The 19603-nt window shown below is 43.3% G+C and overlaps 1 protein-coding gene across 2 annotated transcripts in view; it reads left to right on the top strand.

Annotated features, from left to right (window-relative positions):
• MYPN (myopalladin) overlaps positions 1-19603 on the top strand; it is a 288939-nt gene that overhangs the window by 96070 nt on the left and 173266 nt on the right. The window contains exon 1 of one of the 2 annotated variants that reach the window (XM_069753440.1): positions 16121-16323. The exons of the other annotated variant lie outside the window; for it this stretch is intronic. The gene's annotated coding sequence lies outside the window, so the exon portion shown is untranslated. Of the gene's footprint in view, positions 1-16120; positions 16324-19603 lie in introns of those variants that run through there. 2 annotated transcript variants of the gene reach the window in all.

Raw genomic sequence — 19603 nt, 5'->3', positions numbered from 1 at the left:
GCCAGGTGGTGAAGTGGTCGAGAAAGGTGGAGATGGCTAGTTCTGGGGGGCAGTAGATGACAGCCAGCTGGAGGTTGGAGGGGGAGTAGATGCGGACAGAGTGCACCTCAAACGAGGGAAGATTAGCGGAGGGTGGTAGCGGGATTGGAGTAAAGGAGCAGGTGTCGGACAGGAGCAATCCTACTCGTCCACCACGTTTGTTGCTGGGGTGAGGGGTGTGAGAGAGGTGGAATCCGCCATAGAAGAGCGCAGCTGGAGAGGCCGAGTCAGAGGGGGTGAGCCAGGTTTCAGTTTGTTGGAAGGAGAGTTTGTTGGTGATGAAGAGGTCGTGGATAAATGTCAGTTTGTTGCAGATGGAGCGTGCGTTCCATAGTGCTCCAGGTAGGGGGAGCGGGGCAGTGGGGGCTGGATGAATGGGTATGAGGTTGTCATGGTTGGGAAAACGTGCGGAGGATCGTGGCAGGGGGTTAGAAACGAGTGTGGGGATGAGTTGGGGAGGGCCGGGATTTGGGGATATGTCACCAGCAATGAGGAGTAACAGACAGATCATTAGAAGGTGGGAGCAGGATAGGACATGATGTGGCCGTGTGTGTCTGGAGAAAAAGGATTGTATGTGGAGGAACAGTTCTGAGGAGAAGGTGAGATGGCTGGGGAGGATGGAGGAAGAAATTACTAGTTCCTTACTAGGTGGAGGGATTGCAGGAGATTGTAAGAAGGAAAGTAGTATGGGGGTGAAAGAGAAAAGAAATCGAAACATTGTAGTGGTTGGTATTCTGTTACCTTCCAGTCAATTCCAGTCCAATTCAGTCATGGAAAATCAATGCAATATACAGAGACATTCAGAAGCCAGGGAGAGCTGGGGAAAAGTTACTGCATACCATGGAAAATCAATGCAATATACAGAGACATTCAGAAGCCAGGGAGAGCTGGGGAAAAGTTACTGCATACCATGGAAAATCAATGCAATATACAGAGACATTCAGAAGCCAGGGAGAGCTGGGGAAAAGTTACTGCATACCTGTGGGAAGAGGAGAACAGCTCGATTAGATGGTGCAGATGATGATAATATTGTAGTAGTGATAAGTAGCCAAATGCATTCTAGAATTCAGTCTAATTCAAAATCATAATTAAAAAGATGTAATTTAAAAGATGGAAGTTAAAAGATGAATTGCAGCAGAGTGAGTCTGTAGCAGACTCCTGCATGTGAATATATCCCCAGTTAAGGGCAATCAGGTGTGAATGAATAATAGGTCAGAAACCGAACAGTATAGTCCTCCATACAGAATTATGAGCACCACGTAGTGCTCCATATAGAATAATGAGCCCCTTATATTGCTTTATGCAGAATAATGAGCCACATATATTGTTCCATACAGAATAATGAGCCCCATATATTGCTCAATACAGTATTATGGGCACCACATAGTACTCCATACAGAATAGCGAGACCCATATATTGCTCCATACAGTATTATGGGCACCACATATTGCTTCATACAGTATAATGAGCCCCATATATTTCTCCATACAGTATTATGGGCACCACATAGTGCTCCATGCAGAATAATGAGCAGCCCCATATATTGTTCCATACAGAATAATGAGCCCTATATATTGCTCCATACAGAATAATGAGCCCCATATATTGCTCCATACAGAATAATGGACCCCATATAATGCTCCATACAGTATAGTAAGCCACATATATTGCTCCATACAGAAAAATGAGCCCCATATGTTGCTCCATACAGTATGTCATAGGCCCCATATTGTCACGGGTGTGTCAGATGCAAGAGACTGTCGCTCTGCATCTGGCTGCAGAAGGTCTCTATATTCGGCATTACAGACGCCTCCTTAATCCTGACTCTTGGACCCAGCAGCAATTTCCCTCGGCTCTAGTTGACACACCTGGACCTGGGTGTTTATACATCCACAGTCTGCTGCAGAGAGTCGCCGGTGCTATTCAGATGTTTCCCTTGTGAAGGCTTGGAGCTATAGCAATCGGCTAACTTCCTCTCTGGAGCTGTTTGAGTATGTTTGATGTTACCTCTCTAAGTCTGCTCAAGCTATGTTCTTTCCCTTTGTCTGTCTACCTTTTTGTCTTTATTTTACAGTGGGGACTGACCAGTACACATCACACCCCTCCCTATCCAGGGGTCAGCTCTAGGGAGATACCGGGCTTAGGCTTCCTGCTTGGTGATTGGTGAGGAACCAATTTAGAGATGGTAGGGCAGGTAGGGTGTTATTAGATCTGTCTAGGGGTCTCCACTCACCCTTTCTCTAGCGTCTGGGCTTGCTTCCCCTCATCCCTTCGTGTTCCACTTAGTCTTTCCCACACTCTGCGTGACACATTTACTGTATCTCCTGTAAGACAGCACTCACCGCATGTGTTGGGGGACACACTTGGCAACGGGATAAATGCACACGGGTACGGTTTTTCACTTAAACAGTCTATGTGAGTTTATTTTCTTACAGCATGAACCTCCAAAACCAGCAACAGATGGACAGTCTTTACATCAGGCTTTACATCATTAGCTTGCGACACCAAAACACGCTGATCCTTATCTGACCAGTTGCCGTGGGTGACCGCACAATTCATAGAGTATCATAAGCACCAACAGTCTATGGTACCTTATGGGAGATCCTGCTCCTCCTGCTGACTTACGGATTCACCGACTTGCCTGGCAGGCACACCTCAATCAGTCCAGAGCCACCGAAGGACGGTAGCTTCCCCAACACAGACCATCCAGGTCCACGGACTCTCAGGTGCTCCAGGAAGACTCCACTCAGACGAGCTTCCAAGACAGACCGTCCAGGACCATGGTCTCTCTGTGCTCTTCAGGGATCCAGTCCTACTCCCAGGACCTCCCAACACAGAGGCCTTACACAGTGCATTATTCAGGACGTTCATCCCACCTGACGTCCAGCACACAATCGTCCAGGTCCATGGTCTCTCAGGTGCTCCAGGAAGACTCCACTCATAGGAGCTTCCAACACAGACCGTCCAGGGCCACGGTCTCTCTGTGCGCTATTCAGGACGTCCAACACACAGGCATATGTCCGGTCCGGCTGCTATTTAGGACATTCGTCCAACACCCCAGGCCACCAGGTCCAAAGCCCCACCATGTGCTGTTCAGGGAGATAGCACTCCCAACACAGGCTGTCCAGGACCTTCAGTACATGAACCATTCAGGTCCACACTCAGAGACCATGTGATCAGACCTCAGTCACTTTATATGCTTGTAACCACTCCCCTAGATGGGAGTGTGTGTGGCTAGTTCGACCCGCCGCTCTCTCATAGCTACCCCTGCCAGCCTCCCTTCATAATTAGACCAACAACTAAACTTGTGGGACTACAGGTCCCAGAACAACAACATTGCTTTAAGCTGACAGCGCAGAGTAACTTCCTCTGCGACACACATACCGGCCATTCACAACAATGCCGGACTTTGTCTCACCATCATATTTATGTGTGCAAGTGCCATGCACTCTCACGGCCTCAATATGCCTCCGTGCGTATCCTGGGAAGACCATGCAGCGCCCCCTACCTGTAACAGGGGTCACTGCACCACACTCCGCACAGCATAATGAGCCTTATATATTGCTCCATAGTTTATAATAGGCCCCATATAATGCTCCATAAAGAAAAATGAGCCCCATATAATGCTCCAGTATATGATGGGCCCCATATATTGCTCCATATATTATGGACCCCATGTAGTGCTCCATACAGTATAGGATGGGCCCCATAGAGTGTAATGAGCCCTATATATTGATCCATACAGTATATGATGGGTCCCATATATTGCTCCATACAGAATGGGCCGCATATAATGCTCCATACAAAATAGTCCCCATATAATGCTCCATATATAATTGGCCCCATATGATGCTCCATATATAAGGGCCTCATATGATGCTCCTTGATGAGCCTCATATAATGATCCATATATAATAGGCCCCATATATGTTGCTCCAGTGTATGATGGGCCCATAAAATACTCCATATATAATGGGCCCCATATATGATGCTCCAGTGTATGATGTGCTCCATATATGATGCTCCAGTGTATGATGTGCTCCATATATAATGCTCCAGTGTATGATGGGCCCCATATATGATGCTCCAGTGTATGATGGGTCCATATATGATGCTCCAGTGTATAATGGGCCCTATATATGATGCTCCAGTGTATGATGGGCCCCATATATAATGCTCAAGTTTATGATGGGCCGATATATGATGCTCCAGTGTATAATGGGCCTCATATATGATGCTCCATTGTATGACGGGCCCATATATGATGGTTCAGTGTATAATAGGCCTCATATATAATGCTCCACATACAATGGGCCCCATATATGATGCTTCAGTGTATGATGGTCCCCATATATGGTGCTCCATGTATGATGGACCCATATATACGGTAATGCTCCAGTGTATGATGGTCCCCAAATATAATGCTTCAAATATAAAAAAAATTAAATACCTCTCATCGCCGGCCGCTGCTCTGCTCCAGACTCCTCTGACCTGAACGTCACAGTCAGCACATGCGAAGGCACCGCAGCGGTAGAATGGAGAAAGGTAAGTATCTCAAGTGTCGGGGCCCTGAGCAAGCAGGGGGCCCACACGCAGGTGCCGGCACTGGCACAGAGACCGGACCCCCATAGCACGCCGGTGTCTCTGATGGCGAGTGGACCCCCCCTGCTCAGGGCCTAAGCACTTGCCCAGGTGCTGACACTGGCCCTGTCTGGGACTTCCATATTGATGATCTATGTTTAGGACAGGTCAGCAATATGAGATTGGTGAGGGTCTTACACCCGGCCCACCACCAATAAGCTGATATCCACTCCGGCTGTGGCTAGGTGTAGGCACCTCTATTCATGATTTAGTGGCTATTGATGAGGATTGCAATTCCTATTCAAGGGTCTGCCTATTAATAAGTAAAATGCATGCAAATAATGTGATTTTACAATATTTTACTTCTTTTGATCAATTAGTATGCTTTAACCATTAACCAGAATTTTATTTGGTAAAAACGTTCAGATTGTTGCAGAAAATCTTTGCATTGACTGACTTTAAATCATTGTCTTCTATGTAGACTCAAAGGGAAGACTTTCAAAACAGGCAAATATTTATTTAGTGTTATCTGGATCAAGGAAACAATGACCATGCCCACTGTGCTTCTATTTAACGCTACATAAACTCACCGGCGTTGCGGGGTTTACGAGCCGCAGCATGTCAACTATCTGCAGCGGAGACGAGTAGTCTCGCCCATAGCCATTCACCAGATGCCTTAAATCCACATAGTTCAATGAACGTATGCAGATTTAATTGCGTTGTTAGAACGCAGTGTTTTGGAGGCAGCGAAAACGCTGCTATTTCCTGATCTTGGGCACATAGCCTAAGAGCAGTGACATTATGGAACTCTCTATCACATGATGATGCAATGGTTGTTTCACTCCAAAAGTTCAAGAAGGGCCTGTTTGCATTTTTTTATTAATGCAGTATTATAGGTTATACTGGTACTAGATTCTGTGGGACTTTGATGCAGGACACTAGTCTAAATGTCATATCTGTAATTGGTGTTTTCCCCCAATATGGGGCAAATAGCATCAAACTTGTGCGGGTTTTATTTTATCCTAATTACCGTAATATGTTAGATTGTAAGTTAAACTTGATAGACTTGTGTCTTTTTTTAACCTTAAAACTAAAACTGTGAAATGTTAATTAGTTGACCACATTATCTTTATTATAAGACACATGTTGGGGATTATTTTGTGGCACTTACTAATATATAAATATTACAGGTTCTCCTCCTGTACTTGTTAGAGCCTCCTTCCTCACAGACTGCACAGTTCTCATCTCCTCTAAATGGCAACTGATGAGGAGCTAGTGACCAAACCTGAACATCAGCCCCCATGCATAGAAAACACTGAAAAAAGGGAATCTGTTTTTCGATTGGAGGATACTAAGGTACTGGTCTGGTCACTAGCACTTTCATTAACTGCCATTTTGATGACAGGGGCACTGTTCAATCTGTGAGCACAGTTAGCCCATGCAGACTGCTCACTATAGCACCAGAAGCATGTAGCCAGATGTTATGTTGAAAAACGGCTCAAAGGACACCTTGGAGAAATGAATGTACCACTGGTTTCACCATCAAAACAGTAAGGGCCACCAGATTGCGAGACTTAGGGTGCTTTTACACCGCATTCTGGCCCCGTAGATGTTACGGATCTGCAACACAGGACTAAGGTAGAAGGGGAAAACTGACCCTGCACTACGACTAGGCTGAAACCCTACGATGGAGTGGGTGACCCATTCCTTGCGAACAGACCCACCGACGATCCTAGGTTAATCTCAAGCAAAGACCTATAGAGTTCCCTTAAGAACTAAGGACTGGGTACAAAAACGGGTCACCCCCTAATAGAAAACAAAGAGAAGGCAGCAGAAACCAATAGAAAACAGAAACTAAGGCTAGCAGAATCAGAGGTACCAGCACTGCAAAAATAACACACACAGAACACAAAGCAAAGCACCAAGCTATAGCTCAAGCAGATTAACACTGTTGTCCAGCAAGGACTGGGTAGCAGGTGCTGATTAATAAAGAGTGATACAAACACCTGACCCAAGACAAACCCAGCACCAGAGGAAAAAGACCAGCAGCTAGAACTCCACAAGAAAATGGCGGATAGTCACAAACTAAACAGATTCTAACAGTACCTCCCCTTTAACGAGGGGATCCTCTAGGCCGGCCTTATTGGGAAATCTCCTCTGAAAAGCCTTAATTAACCTTGAGGCTGAGACGTCCACAGCTTTCACCCAGGAATTGTCCTCGGGACCGAAACCCTTCCAGGACACAAGATACTGTAACCATCCTCTATACCACCTGGAATCAAGAATGCGTGAAATCTCAAACTCGCAGTCCTCATCAATTGGAGGAGCAGACAGCATAGCCACCTTATCTGGCGTGTCAACCTTCTTCAGCAAAGATACATGAAAAACTGAATTAATTTTCCAGGGCGAGGAATGTCTAATCTCACCGCTGCCGAGATGACAATGTGAACCTCTTTGAAAGGTCCTACAAACTTCGGCCCCAACTTTTTAGAACGGATCTTCAAACGCAGATTTCTAGAGGACAACCAAACCATGTCCTCAACAACAAAATTTGCCTCCCTTCTTTTGTCAAAATATTTCGTAGACCTCCTATTAGCCTGTTTAAGATTATGGCGCACACTGGTCCAAACCCTTTCCAAATTTCCAGAAAAACTCTCCTACTCAGGCACCGCTGCCCCAATCCTAGAAAAAGGACCGAAAGAAAAGAAAGGAGAACACCCAGCCAAAGAAGACGTATGATTATTGAGACCAAACTCAGCTAATGGTGGATATTCCGACCACATCTCCTGATTGTCCGCTACAAAACTTCTCAAAAACTGCTCAATGTCTTGGTTCTTCCTCTCGGTCTGTCCATTGGACTGCGGACGATAGCCCAACGAAAATGACAAATAAACCTTAAGTCTGTCACAAAAGGCACACCAAAAGCGACGAACAAACTGTGGTCCCCTATTGGAGACAATGTCCGTGGGAACACCATGGAGTCTGACAATCTCTTTCACAAATGCCCTGGCAAATGTCTTAGCGCAGGATAATTTATTGAATGGGACCACATGACACATCTTACTAAACCAGTCTACAACAACCCAGATAACAGAAAAACCCTCAGAGACTGGCAGGTCGGTGATAAAATCCATTGCAAGATGCGTCCATGGAGAACTAGGAACCTGTGTGTAACATATAATCCCTTAAAAAATAATGAACTTTTAATGAAAATTGGTTAAAAATACCTTCCCAGTGCAGACATAACAATAAATATAATGATATTATTATTAAAATATAGGTCTCACAAAAATAACCTGCCAATTCCCTACACTTGTCTGCTATCCCTTCCTAGCAGTGGAGGTTGGCACCCTATTAAATACGATTGTTTGGCGCCCCCACTTCGCGATGCCTGTCCTTGACTAGCCCTGATAATTACTGTTATGCAATAGAAAGAGATGAAGGGATAGTGCTTATCAATTTACAAAGAACAGGTTATTTTGAGTGTTTTGCACCCTCATATAATAGAGACAAAATAATAGTCTCCCTGCAATAGTCAGGTTAGACTAGCAAACATGTCCTGTTGAGACCATATAAATTAGATGTATGGTTTTTAACATTTAAATAGGACTTCCACACAACGTCAATATGATTGATTTGAACTAATAAATCCTATAAGAACCATGGTGATTAAAGATAATAGTTCCTTCACAGTTTAACAGGACTTGCAAACACCATCAGAGGGGCCACACAGGTGATTAGACAGCATGGTTCAAACAAAATCAATTAACCACAATAGTTCACATAAAGACACATAAATACCTAGTTAGTGGTTATTGATAAGCAGTTTAAAAAAAATAGCTGGGTATTAACCCAAACGTAGCTTCAGCCTCGACGCGTTTCCCCGTTCATGCAGTTCATCAGGAGGCGCAATATGGAACCAACTATTCCATGGATATGAGGTGTCACGATGAAGAGACAGACCTGTCAAGACCTATACAGGGCTGATTTAAATACCCCAAAATGGAGTCAGGGGACCAATCATGGTTACCCTTTTTTCCAGGATGCACCGGGTGTTCTCTTAATATTATCTCTTGTTGTCAAATCTGCTGTACTAGTCCATTAACCAGAGCCTATTCCCGGACAGCACAGTTAGTTAGGATCAAAGGACAGCGTAACAATATATAGATAGAGGAACGGATACCGGAGAATACGCTGAGCGTTCGAGCCTGGAACGCAAACCATCACCTGTGCTGCTTAGATGAACGTCATAGGACTTCCTATTTCAGGGAGTTCACCCTGCGCTCTAGCGGAGTGGGGGCGCCAAACAATCGTATTTAATAGGGTGCCAACCTCCACTGCTAGGAAGGGATAGCAGGCAAGTGTAGGCAGGTTATTTTTGTAAGACCTATATTTTAATAATATCATTATATTTATTGTTATGTCTGCATTGGGAAGGTATTTTTAACCAATTTTCATTAAAAGTTCATTATTTTTTAAGGGATTATATGTTACACATTTGATTTTTTTCTCCCTTGACCTTATAATTTTTGTACTTGCTTCAATACTGGAAAGGCGAGTTTTCTGTCAGGCCCCATCAATACTGAATCATGGGCACAGGATGCAAACATAGTCTTTTCAACTAGTGGGACTCCTCTTGAAAGCGCAGAGAATCCATCTTTGAAAACCCTATTTAAGGATATTTACTTATGCTATAAGGAAAACATCAAGGCCTGGTGGGAGGTTAAAGGGCTGGAAAACTATATTAAGAATAAGATAGTGCCAAGGGACCTCCGTGTTGCAATTTCCCCCTCTCCCCGTACCGCAAATTCTGCTGTGTTGGCAGCCTGGACCAAGGAGTCAATAGACTCATCTGTCCGCTTTATGCAAATTTTGCTCACAGAGGAGAAAAGACTGTTTGAAGAGTCCAGCAAAAAATTAAATCAACTGATTGAATAGGGGCATAAATTAAAATCAGACCATGACTATACCAGACGGGAAAACTTCCTACAAACATCGGTAGAGAAGTTTCAGAGCAGACTAAAGGAGAGGAAACATTCCCAGTTTACAAGGGATTTGAGTGAATTTAAAGAGAATAGGGCATATGATTATCAAACCCAAAATACTGTAGAAATATCCTCGTCTGATATCGATACATCAGATACTGAACGGTCTGAACAGGGTCCCATCACATATCGTGATAAGGTTTCTAACAATGGATGTCGTGCATCCAGAAACCATTACAGACAAAAAGGGAGGGGAAGAGAGAGAGATACAAAGGGAACCTCAGCCACTACCCCTGTGGTAGCATCTTCATCACAAAGGTTTTTCTCCTCACCTTCATCATCTTTTTTAGACAGGAAACTATCAGCGACATACGATTTGAGGAAAAGGCCCTAATAACACAGGGTCAGATAATTAATTTGACCCCACAGGAGTTTTCAAGAGAGGAATATGCAGTTTTACAAAAGGGGCTCAACTCTGTCCCAACAAATTCCTTCAATTGTTTTAACGGGGTATAGGATATTAATCTACTTGGGCGTAATCTCAAGTGGAAACTATTTTTCCAAAAACATGACTGGGAGCAATGCAAGGAACAGGGTCTAACGGAGGATGACCTTGAGGGTAACTCCGCGCTGCCTTAAGGATAAATTCCAGGAAAATGTCAAGAATTCAGAGTGGTTTATTCAATGCATTTTTTCGGGTTCCTATGTCCCCTTTGTCAGGAAATACCACATACCGTATATACTCGAGTATAAGCCGACCCGAGTATAAGCTGACCCCCCTAATTTTGCCACAAAAAACTGGGAAAACTTATTGACTCGAGTATAAGCCTAGGGTAGGAAATGCAGCAGCTACCGGTGAATTTCAAAAATAAAAATAGATGCTCCATACCATTCATTATTGCCCCATAAGATGCTCCATATAAAGCTGTGCCATATATAATGCTGCATACCGTTCATTATTGCCCCATAGATGCTCCATATAAAGCTGTGCCACATATAATGCTCCATATTGTTCATTATTGCCCGATAGATGCTCCATATAAAGCTGTGCCATATAGTGCTCTGCAACGTGCATTATTGCCCCATAGATGTGCCATAGAAAGCTCTGCCATATAGTGCTCTGCACCGTTCATTATTGCCCCATAGCTGTGCCATATAGTGCTCTGCACCGTTCATTATTGCCCCATAGATGTGCCATAGAAAGCTCTGCCATATAGTGCTCTGCACCGTTCATTATGGTCCCATAGATGTGCCATAGAAACCTCTGCCATATAGTGCTCTGCACCGTTCATTATTGCCCCATAGATGTGCCATAGAAAGCTCTGCCATATAGTGCTCTGCACCGTTCATTATTGCCCCATAGATGTGCCATATAAAACTGTGCTACCAGTATATATAATCCGTCCGTATTTTTATAGGATATTAAAGAGGTTACAGTAGTAATGTATTTTGATTATTCGTAAAATAATATTGTAAGTAAAATACCGTATATACTCGAGTATAAGCCGAGATTTTCAGCCCATTTTTTTGGGCTGAAAGTCCCCCTCTCGGCTTATACTCGAGTCATATACCCGGGTGTCAGCAGGTGAGGGGGAGCGGGGGCTGTGTAATCATACTTACCTGCTCCCAGCGCGGTCCCTGCAGTCCCTGGCTTCTCCGGCGCTGCAGATTCTTCCTGCACTGAGCGGTCACATGGCACCGCTCATTACAGAAATGAATAGGCAGCTCCACCCCCATAGGGGAGGAGCCGCATATTCATTGCTGTAAATGATCGGTGCCATGTGACCGCTCAATTACAGGAAGAAGCTGCAGCGCCGGAGAAGCCAGGGACTGCAGGGACCGCGCCGCAGCAGGTAAGGGGAGCGCAGCGCTATAATTATCTGCTCCTCGCTCCGGCTCCGTCTGCAGCGTCCTCTAGCAGTGACGCTCAGGGTAGAGGGCGCTGTGACGTAGTCAGTGCGCGCCCTCTGCTGAGCGTCAGTGCTGGAGACGGAGCCGCAGAGGAGCAGGTAATTATTGAAAGCGCCGGCGTCCTGAGAAGAGAGGTGAGTATGTGATTTTTTTTTAATTTTTTTATGGCAGCACCAGCAGCATTCTAAGGAGCACCTATGGGGCCATAAAGGTGCAGAGCATATAAGGGGCACAGCATTATAAGGAGCACCTTTGGGGCCATAAAGGTGCAGAGCATATATGGGGCACAGCATTATAAGGAGCACCTATGGGGCCATAAAGGTGCAGAGCATAAATGGGGCACAGCATTATAAGGAGCACCTATGGGGCCATAAAGGTGCAGAGCATATATGTGGCACAGCATTATAAGGAGCACCTATGGGGCCATAATCAAAGGTGCAGAGCATATATGGCACAGCATTATAAGGAGCATCTATGGGGCCATAATCAACGGTGCAGAGCATTCTATATAGCACAGTTGTATATGGAGCATCTATGGGGCAATAATGAACGGTATGGAGCATCTATTTTTATTTTTGAAATTCACCGGTAAATGCTGCATTTTCTACCCTAGGCTTATACTCGAGTCAATAAGTTTTCCCAGTTTTTTGTGGCAAAATTAGGGGGGTCGGCTTATACTCGGGTCGGCTTATACTCGAGTATATACGGTAATATTGTATGATATTATGTTTGGATAGATCGCATAAATGAGGAATCCTTTCGAATTGTATGTTTGTATGTAGATTACTTTATTATATGTCACAGTCATGTATTATTCACTATGTTGTTCACATTTCTTATTATGCATACACGTCAGAGATCCCTTAAAAGGAAATGACGTGTTGTAATCTACCATCTGGACCCGTCAAAGCACTTAGTGTGCGAAACGACCGTCGTCCGTACTCCAATACCGCACCCTCCTATATACCTGATGTCCTGACGGATGTACTTCACATATCTTCTCCAATAAAGTTCACGATTTTCACTGCTACCCTGGGGTGAGTGCCGCATATGTTCTCTCTTCTTGGTTACATACCGGTATATACAGTTAAGTCCATATATATTTGGACAGAGACAACATTTTTCTAATTTTGGTTATAGACATTACCACAATGAATTTTAAACAAAACAATTCAGATGCAGTTGAAGTTCAGACTTTCAGCTTTCATTTGAGGGTATCCACGTTAAAATTGGATGAAGGGTTTAGGAGTTTCAGCTCCTTAACATGTGCCATCCTGTTTTTAAAGGGACCAAAAATAATTGGACAATTGACTCCACGGCTATTTCATGGACAGGTGTGGGCAATTCCTGCATTATGTCATTCTCAATTAAGCAGATAAAAGGCCTGGAGTTGATTTGAGGTGTGGTGCTGCATTTGGAAGGTTTTGCTGTGAAGTAAACATGCGGTCAAAGGAGCTCTCCATGCAGGTGAAACACGCCATCCTTAAGCTGCGAAAACAGAAAAAACCCATCTGAGAAATTACTAAAATATTAGGAGTGGCAAAATCTACAGTTTGGTACATCCTGAGAAAGAAAGCAAGCACTGGTGAACTCATCAATGCAAAAAGACCTGGGCGCCCACAGAAGACAACAGTGGTGGATGAATAATCTCCATAGTGAAGAGAAACCCCTTCACAACAGCCAACCAAGTGACCAACACTCTCCAGGAGGTCGGCGTATCAATATCCAAATCTACCATAAAGAGAAGACTACATGAAAGTAAATACAGAGGGTTCACTGCACGGTGCAAGCCACTCATAAGCATCAAGAATGAAAAGGCTAGACTGGACTTTGCTAAAAAACATCTAAAAAAGCCAGCACAGTTCTGGAAGAACATTCTTTGGACAGATGAAACCAAGATCAACTTCTACCAGAATGATGGAAAGAGAAAAGTATGGCGAAGGCGTGGTACAGCTCATGATCCAAAGCATACCACATCATCTGTAAAACATGGCGGAGGCAGTGTGATGGCTTGGGCATGCATGGCTGCCAGTGGCACTGGGTCACTAGTGTTTATTGATGATGTGAAACAGGACAGAAGCAGACAAATGAATTCTGAGGTATTCGGAGCCATACTGTGTGCTCAGATCCGGCCAAATGCAGCCAAACTGATTGGTCATCATTTCATACTACAGATGGACAATGACCCAAAACATAAAGCCAAAGCAACCCAGGAGTTTATTAAAGCAAAGAAGTGGATATTCTTGAATGGCCAAGTCAGTCACCTGATCTCAACCCAATTTCACTTGTTAAAGACTAAATTTCAGACAGAAAGGCCCGCAAACAAACAGCAACCGAAAACCACCGTAGTGAAGGCCTGGCAGACCATCAAAAAGGAGGAAACACAGCGTCTGGTGATGTCCATAAGTTCAAGACTTCAGGCAGTCATTGCCAATAAAGGGTTTTCAACCAAGTACTAGAAATAAACATTTTATTTCCAATTATTTAATCTGTCCAATTACTTTTGGTCCCTTTAAAAATGGGGTGGCACATGTTAAGGAGCTGAAACTCCTAAACCCTTCATCCAATTTTAATGTGGATACCCTCAAATGAAAGCTGAAAGTCTGAACTTCAACTGTATCTGAATTGTTTTGTTTAAAATTCATTGTTGTAATGTCTATAACCAAAATTAGAAAAATGTTGTCTCTGTCCAAATATATATGGACTTAACTGTATAATGCTGCGGCTGCTGCAATAAAAAAAAAAATGCCATACTCACCTCTCTTGCTTGCAGCTCCTCAGCGTCCCGTCTCGGCGTCTCTCCACACTGACTGATCAGGCAGAGGGCGGCGCGCACACTATACGTCATCGCACCCTCTGACCTGCACAGTCAGAGCAAGAGGACGGGAAGACGGAGCGGCGCCCGGCAGGTGGAATGTGGACAGATGAATATTTAATACTTACCTGCTCCCGGCATCCCGCTCCTTCTCCCGGACAGCTGGTCTTCGGGTGCCACAGCCTCTTCCTCTGTCAGTGGTCACTGGCACCATTCATTAGAGGAATGAATATGCGGCTCCACCCCTATGGGAGTGGAGTCCATATTCATAAGTTTAATGAGCGGTCCCACGTGACCGCTGAACAGGGGAAGAGCTGCAGCACCGAAGACCGTGGGACGGGCAGGGAGAGCGCCAGGAGCACCGGGAGCAGGTAAGTATGCCTCAGACCTCTCTCCCCCTCACCTGCCGACCCCACCGCCGACCGTGACTCGAGTATAAGCCAAGAGGGGCACTTTCAGCCCAAAACTTTGGGTTGAATTATAAATTGGCCCCAGGGATGGGGCCAATTATAAAAGAAAAAGGATAGGACCAATCATACCAGGAGCAGGATTGGGCCATTTATACCAGAAAAGGGATGGGGCCAATCATACCAGGAACGGGATGGGGACAATTATGACAGAATAAGGAGGGGACCAATCAAACCAGGACTGGGATGGAGACAATTATACCAGAATAAGGATGGGACCAATCGAACCAGGATCATGATGGGGCCAATCATACCAGGACTGGGATGGGGTCGTGCATACCAGGACCGGGATGGTGCCAATCATACCCGGATAAAGTTTCGGCCATGCACACCAGGATAGGGATGAGGGGGCCATACATACCAGGATAGGGATGAAGGCCCATGTGTATCAGAATGGGGATGAGGGGACCATGTATACCAGGATAGGGGATATTACAGTACAGAATAGACCATTTTTTTGCTTCAATTTTTTTCCCCTAATTTCCTCCTCTAAAACCTAGGTGTGTCTTATGGTCCGGTGCGTCTTATAGCCCGAAAAAATATGGTAATTGTTTTATTTGGTGATATACATGTATTCAGAAAAAAAATTCTCTCTAAAAATGGCTCGGCCTGCACAGTAGCATCTATCGGCAATCTGATAGATACTACTTACGCAGGCGCCACCTGCGTCGTTTTGTTAGAGGAAAAACAAACAAATTGTCTCCACCAACATGGTGCCGGTCACTGTGACCTTACGCTGTAAATTTTTCCTGTCTCCACTTCTTGTCTGAATTCTGATGTTCCTAAACACTTTCATTTTTCAATCGTACCGCCCAAAGATGATCATAGAATATTTAGGAGGGAAGAATTTTCTTAAACTGACTTGTTACACCCGTCACTAATATTAAAGGAGCATGCTGGTATGAGGGAGATGTTTAGGACGACCCAATCTTTCACCAATGTTAGTAAAGGCAGACGGCACGGCAAGGGGCTGGATCTGTACACTGGGGGCAGTGGGACGTTATGAAAAACCTGAACTCATTAACTAAGATGTGCCCCACTCCTTTTGATTATATAGTGTAACTGTTTCTTACAGATTTTGGTTATTACTAAATTTTAAAACAATAAATTCTCTCATCTCGACTAGATAATAATCATAGTGGAAGTCATTAATTAGTATTTGGGGAGGCGAGTGTTTAGGAAATGAGGTAGGCAGACAGCGTATTTCTACACTAAAACATTGCAGGAATGACGGGCACTCGCCTATCGTCTTCCTGTCCAATGAGGTGAATTGCTTTGCAGGCACATGGTGCAGAGTGCCCAAAATAACACAGGACCTGCCACTGACAAATGCTGCTTCTTCAGTGGTGACAGGTTGACTCAGCTACATACAATCATTTTCCTGAAATTTCAGGATAACGCATCTTGCCCTCCTGGATAAGCGCCTGTGTTCCATCAGGATTGTTTCATTTCATCTACTTTTTCCCTTGGACAATATCTATTGAGAAGAGACAGCCAGGGCTGGACACTCACACAGATTTCTAGGTAAATATGGAAAAAAATATATGTGTGACTTTATTACAATATCGTACCCTTAGGAGAAAATATAATAAACATTTAACCAATATGATGATAAGTTTCTGGTCCTGTAGACTTGTTAAGTGATACTCGCAGTACTTATAAATACCCAGTAATATGTTTGGAGCACGTCCCTGGCAGACTGTGCAATAAATGAGCTCTGTTAGTGCAGGTAGCAAACATGTTACCCAGGAGATGCATTTTCTACTAATTAGTAATATTAGTTAATGTGATTATCAACAAAAATATAACTGGTCTTTTTTTTTTTCATTTTAATAAAGACAGACTTTATACTGGGCTGTGTAAAATGACCCTGCCGATTATATTTAGCCCAATGTGATTTGCACTGTAGATTAGAGTACACAACAGCTGCGGTGGTCGTATAGGAAAGGGCAGAGCTCCTGGGGACTCAGTCCTCTTCCTTCTCCAACAGAGCCGTGATTAACAGCAGCAGATGTTTGGCCTAGGTAATGCAACCTTCATCAAAATAGCAGCACTCCCATCATCACACAGAGCTGGGCAGGGTAGCCATTCACATTTATTCCATTTTTATCACTGATGTAAAAATATTTTTTTTAAAAATGCACGGATCAGAAATCAGCATTGAGTAAATATCAATAGCGTTCAATGGGTTTGAATGACTAAACGCGGAAATTTATAATGAAAATTATGGCAAAATTTGCAATTCTGATATTACAATTTTTATTGATAACAGCCAACAATCAAATTAACAAAAAGGGACTGTTATCATTCTGTGTATGTTACTAGGACAATGATTTGCACCTCTAATTACTATCAAATAAAGATGAGTGAACGTGCTGGGATAAGACGTTATTCGAGCATGCTCAGGTGCTAACCGAGTGTCTTTGGCATGCTCAAATAATATTTTCGTGTCCTCGTGGCTGCATGTCTTGCAGTTGTTAGGCTATCCCTGCATGTGTTGTGGTTGGACTCCTGGACGAAGCATTTCCAAGCGAAACGCGCGTCGGGTGTGGTGGGTCATTCCTAGGTAACTATACCTCCTTTATGAAATATGGATGAGTTACAGTCTGGGTCTTTAACTATGTTGTAATATTCAGTCAGTTTAGTGGTGTATTATATGTATTACTTAGCATTGTGCTACAATATTTTAGGGCACCTTATTATGCTGTTGGCGCTATTAGGCATCCCTTGATACTTTCTTGGTATTGGTCTAATTGCCTGGAGTGCAAATGTATTTTTTCTAATCTTATGGTGGTTACATAATAAAGCTTATACTTGACTAATCTTTCACATTTTAACTACCTGTGTACACATTAATCTTTGCACTCTGAGACATTAGCCATACTAAAGACTCTGTGATTGGGAGGTTTACCAGATGTTTTTACCAATATAAACGTGTTTGGGTGTACCCACTTCTCTTACCTGATACCCGTTGTATTGTGTCTGACTTTTTATGATTATTTTATACTAGATGGCAGCCCGATTCTAAAGAATCGGGAGTCTAGAATCCATATATACTTTATTTATTCAAATGTAAGAATAATACAATTAATAAATAATAGTAAGAAAGAACAAAAATAATAGGCAGTATATGGAGAAAACACCAAACAAAAGTTCAAAATTGGTGTGAAAATGTCACTGAACCACTTCACAACTAAATATATATAGTTTTGGTAAATGGTATTATCATTTTTTTGACGAAATTCGGCAGGAGCTTGAAGAGCAACGTCACTGGGCCCGCCTCCACGCAGTAGAAACTTGCTGTGAGGTAAAAATTCAAAAATCACACCAAAATGGCGGGCGGAGTGTGTCACAGTACGGCACGTTTCTGATTGGTCGCTCGCAGCAGGCGGCAACCAATCAGACACTGGACACTGTTGACGTCACTTATCTCCGGACATTAGCTCCGGACATTAGCTCCGGACATTAACTCCGGACATTATCTCCGCACATTAGCTCCGGACATTAGCTCCGGACATTAGCTCCGGACAAAGCCACGGAAGTTGGCACAAATTGCAGGAAGTAGTATTCTAGGCAATTAATCTCCGGACATTAGCTCCGGACATTAGCTCCGGACATTAGCTCCGGACATTAGCTCCGGACAAAGCCACGGAAGTTGGCACAAATTGCAGGAAGTAGTATTCTAGGCAATTATATATTTTAGACTAGATGGCAGCCCGATTCTAAAGAATCGGGAGTCTAGAATCCATATATACTTTATTTATTCAAATGTAAGAATAATACAATTAATAAATAATAGTAAGAAAGAACAAAAATAATAGGCAGTATATGGAGAAAACACCAAACAAAAGTTCAAAATTGGTGTGAAAATGTCACTGAACCACTTCACAACTAAATATATATAGTTTTGGTAAATGGTATTATCATTTTTTTGACGAAATTCGGCAGGAGCTTGAAGAGCAACGTCACTGGGCCCGCCTCCACGCAGTAGAAACTTGCTGTGAGGTAAAAATTCAAAAATCACACCAAAATGGCGGGCGGAGTGTGTCACAGTACGGCACGTTTCTGATTGGTCACTCGCAGCAGGCGGCAACCAATCAGACACTGGACACTGTTGACGTCACTTATCTCCGGACATTAGCTCCGGACATTAGCTCCGGACATTAGCTCCGGACATTAGCTCCGGACAGGAAGTTGGCACAAATTGCAGGAAGTAGTATTCTAGGCAATTATATATTAGATATGTAACAATCAATAAAATTTGTACCTTTGAATTCTTATTCTGGCCTTGTTAAAGCTTTTTCTTTTATAACTCTAAAAATGCTTCAACAGATCCTGATGATTCTGACATTGTTTTCTCGTGACATATTGTACTTCATGAGAGTGGTAAAATTTCTTTGATATTACCTGTGTTTATTTGTGAAAAAAAAAACTGAAATTTGACGAAAATTTTGAAAATTTTGCAATTGTCCAACTTTTAATTTTTATGCCCTTAAATCACAGAGATATGTCACACAAAGTACTTAATAAGTAACATTTCCCACATTTCTACTTTACATCAGCACAATTATGGAACCAAAATTCTTTTTTTTTGTTAGGGAGTTATAAGGGTTAAAAGTTGACCAGCAATTTCTCATTTTTTACAACACCATTTTTTTTTAGGGTCCACATCATATTTGAAGTAATTTTGAGGGGTCTATATGATAGAAAATAACCAAGTGTGACACCATTCTAAAAGCTGCACATCTCAAGGTACTCAAAACCACATTCAAGAAGTTTATTAACCCTTCAGGTGTTTCACAGG

This window comes from Ranitomeya imitator, chromosome 2 (assembly GCF_032444005.1).
Source record: "Ranitomeya imitator isolate aRanImi1 chromosome 2, aRanImi1.pri, whole genome shotgun sequence".
In the NCBI taxonomy this organism is placed as follows: Eukaryota; Metazoa; Chordata; class Amphibia; order Anura; family Dendrobatidae; genus Ranitomeya; species Ranitomeya imitator.
The sequence above is the reverse complement of the archived record's forward strand: the minus strand, read 5'-3'. Positions and strand labels throughout refer to the sequence as shown.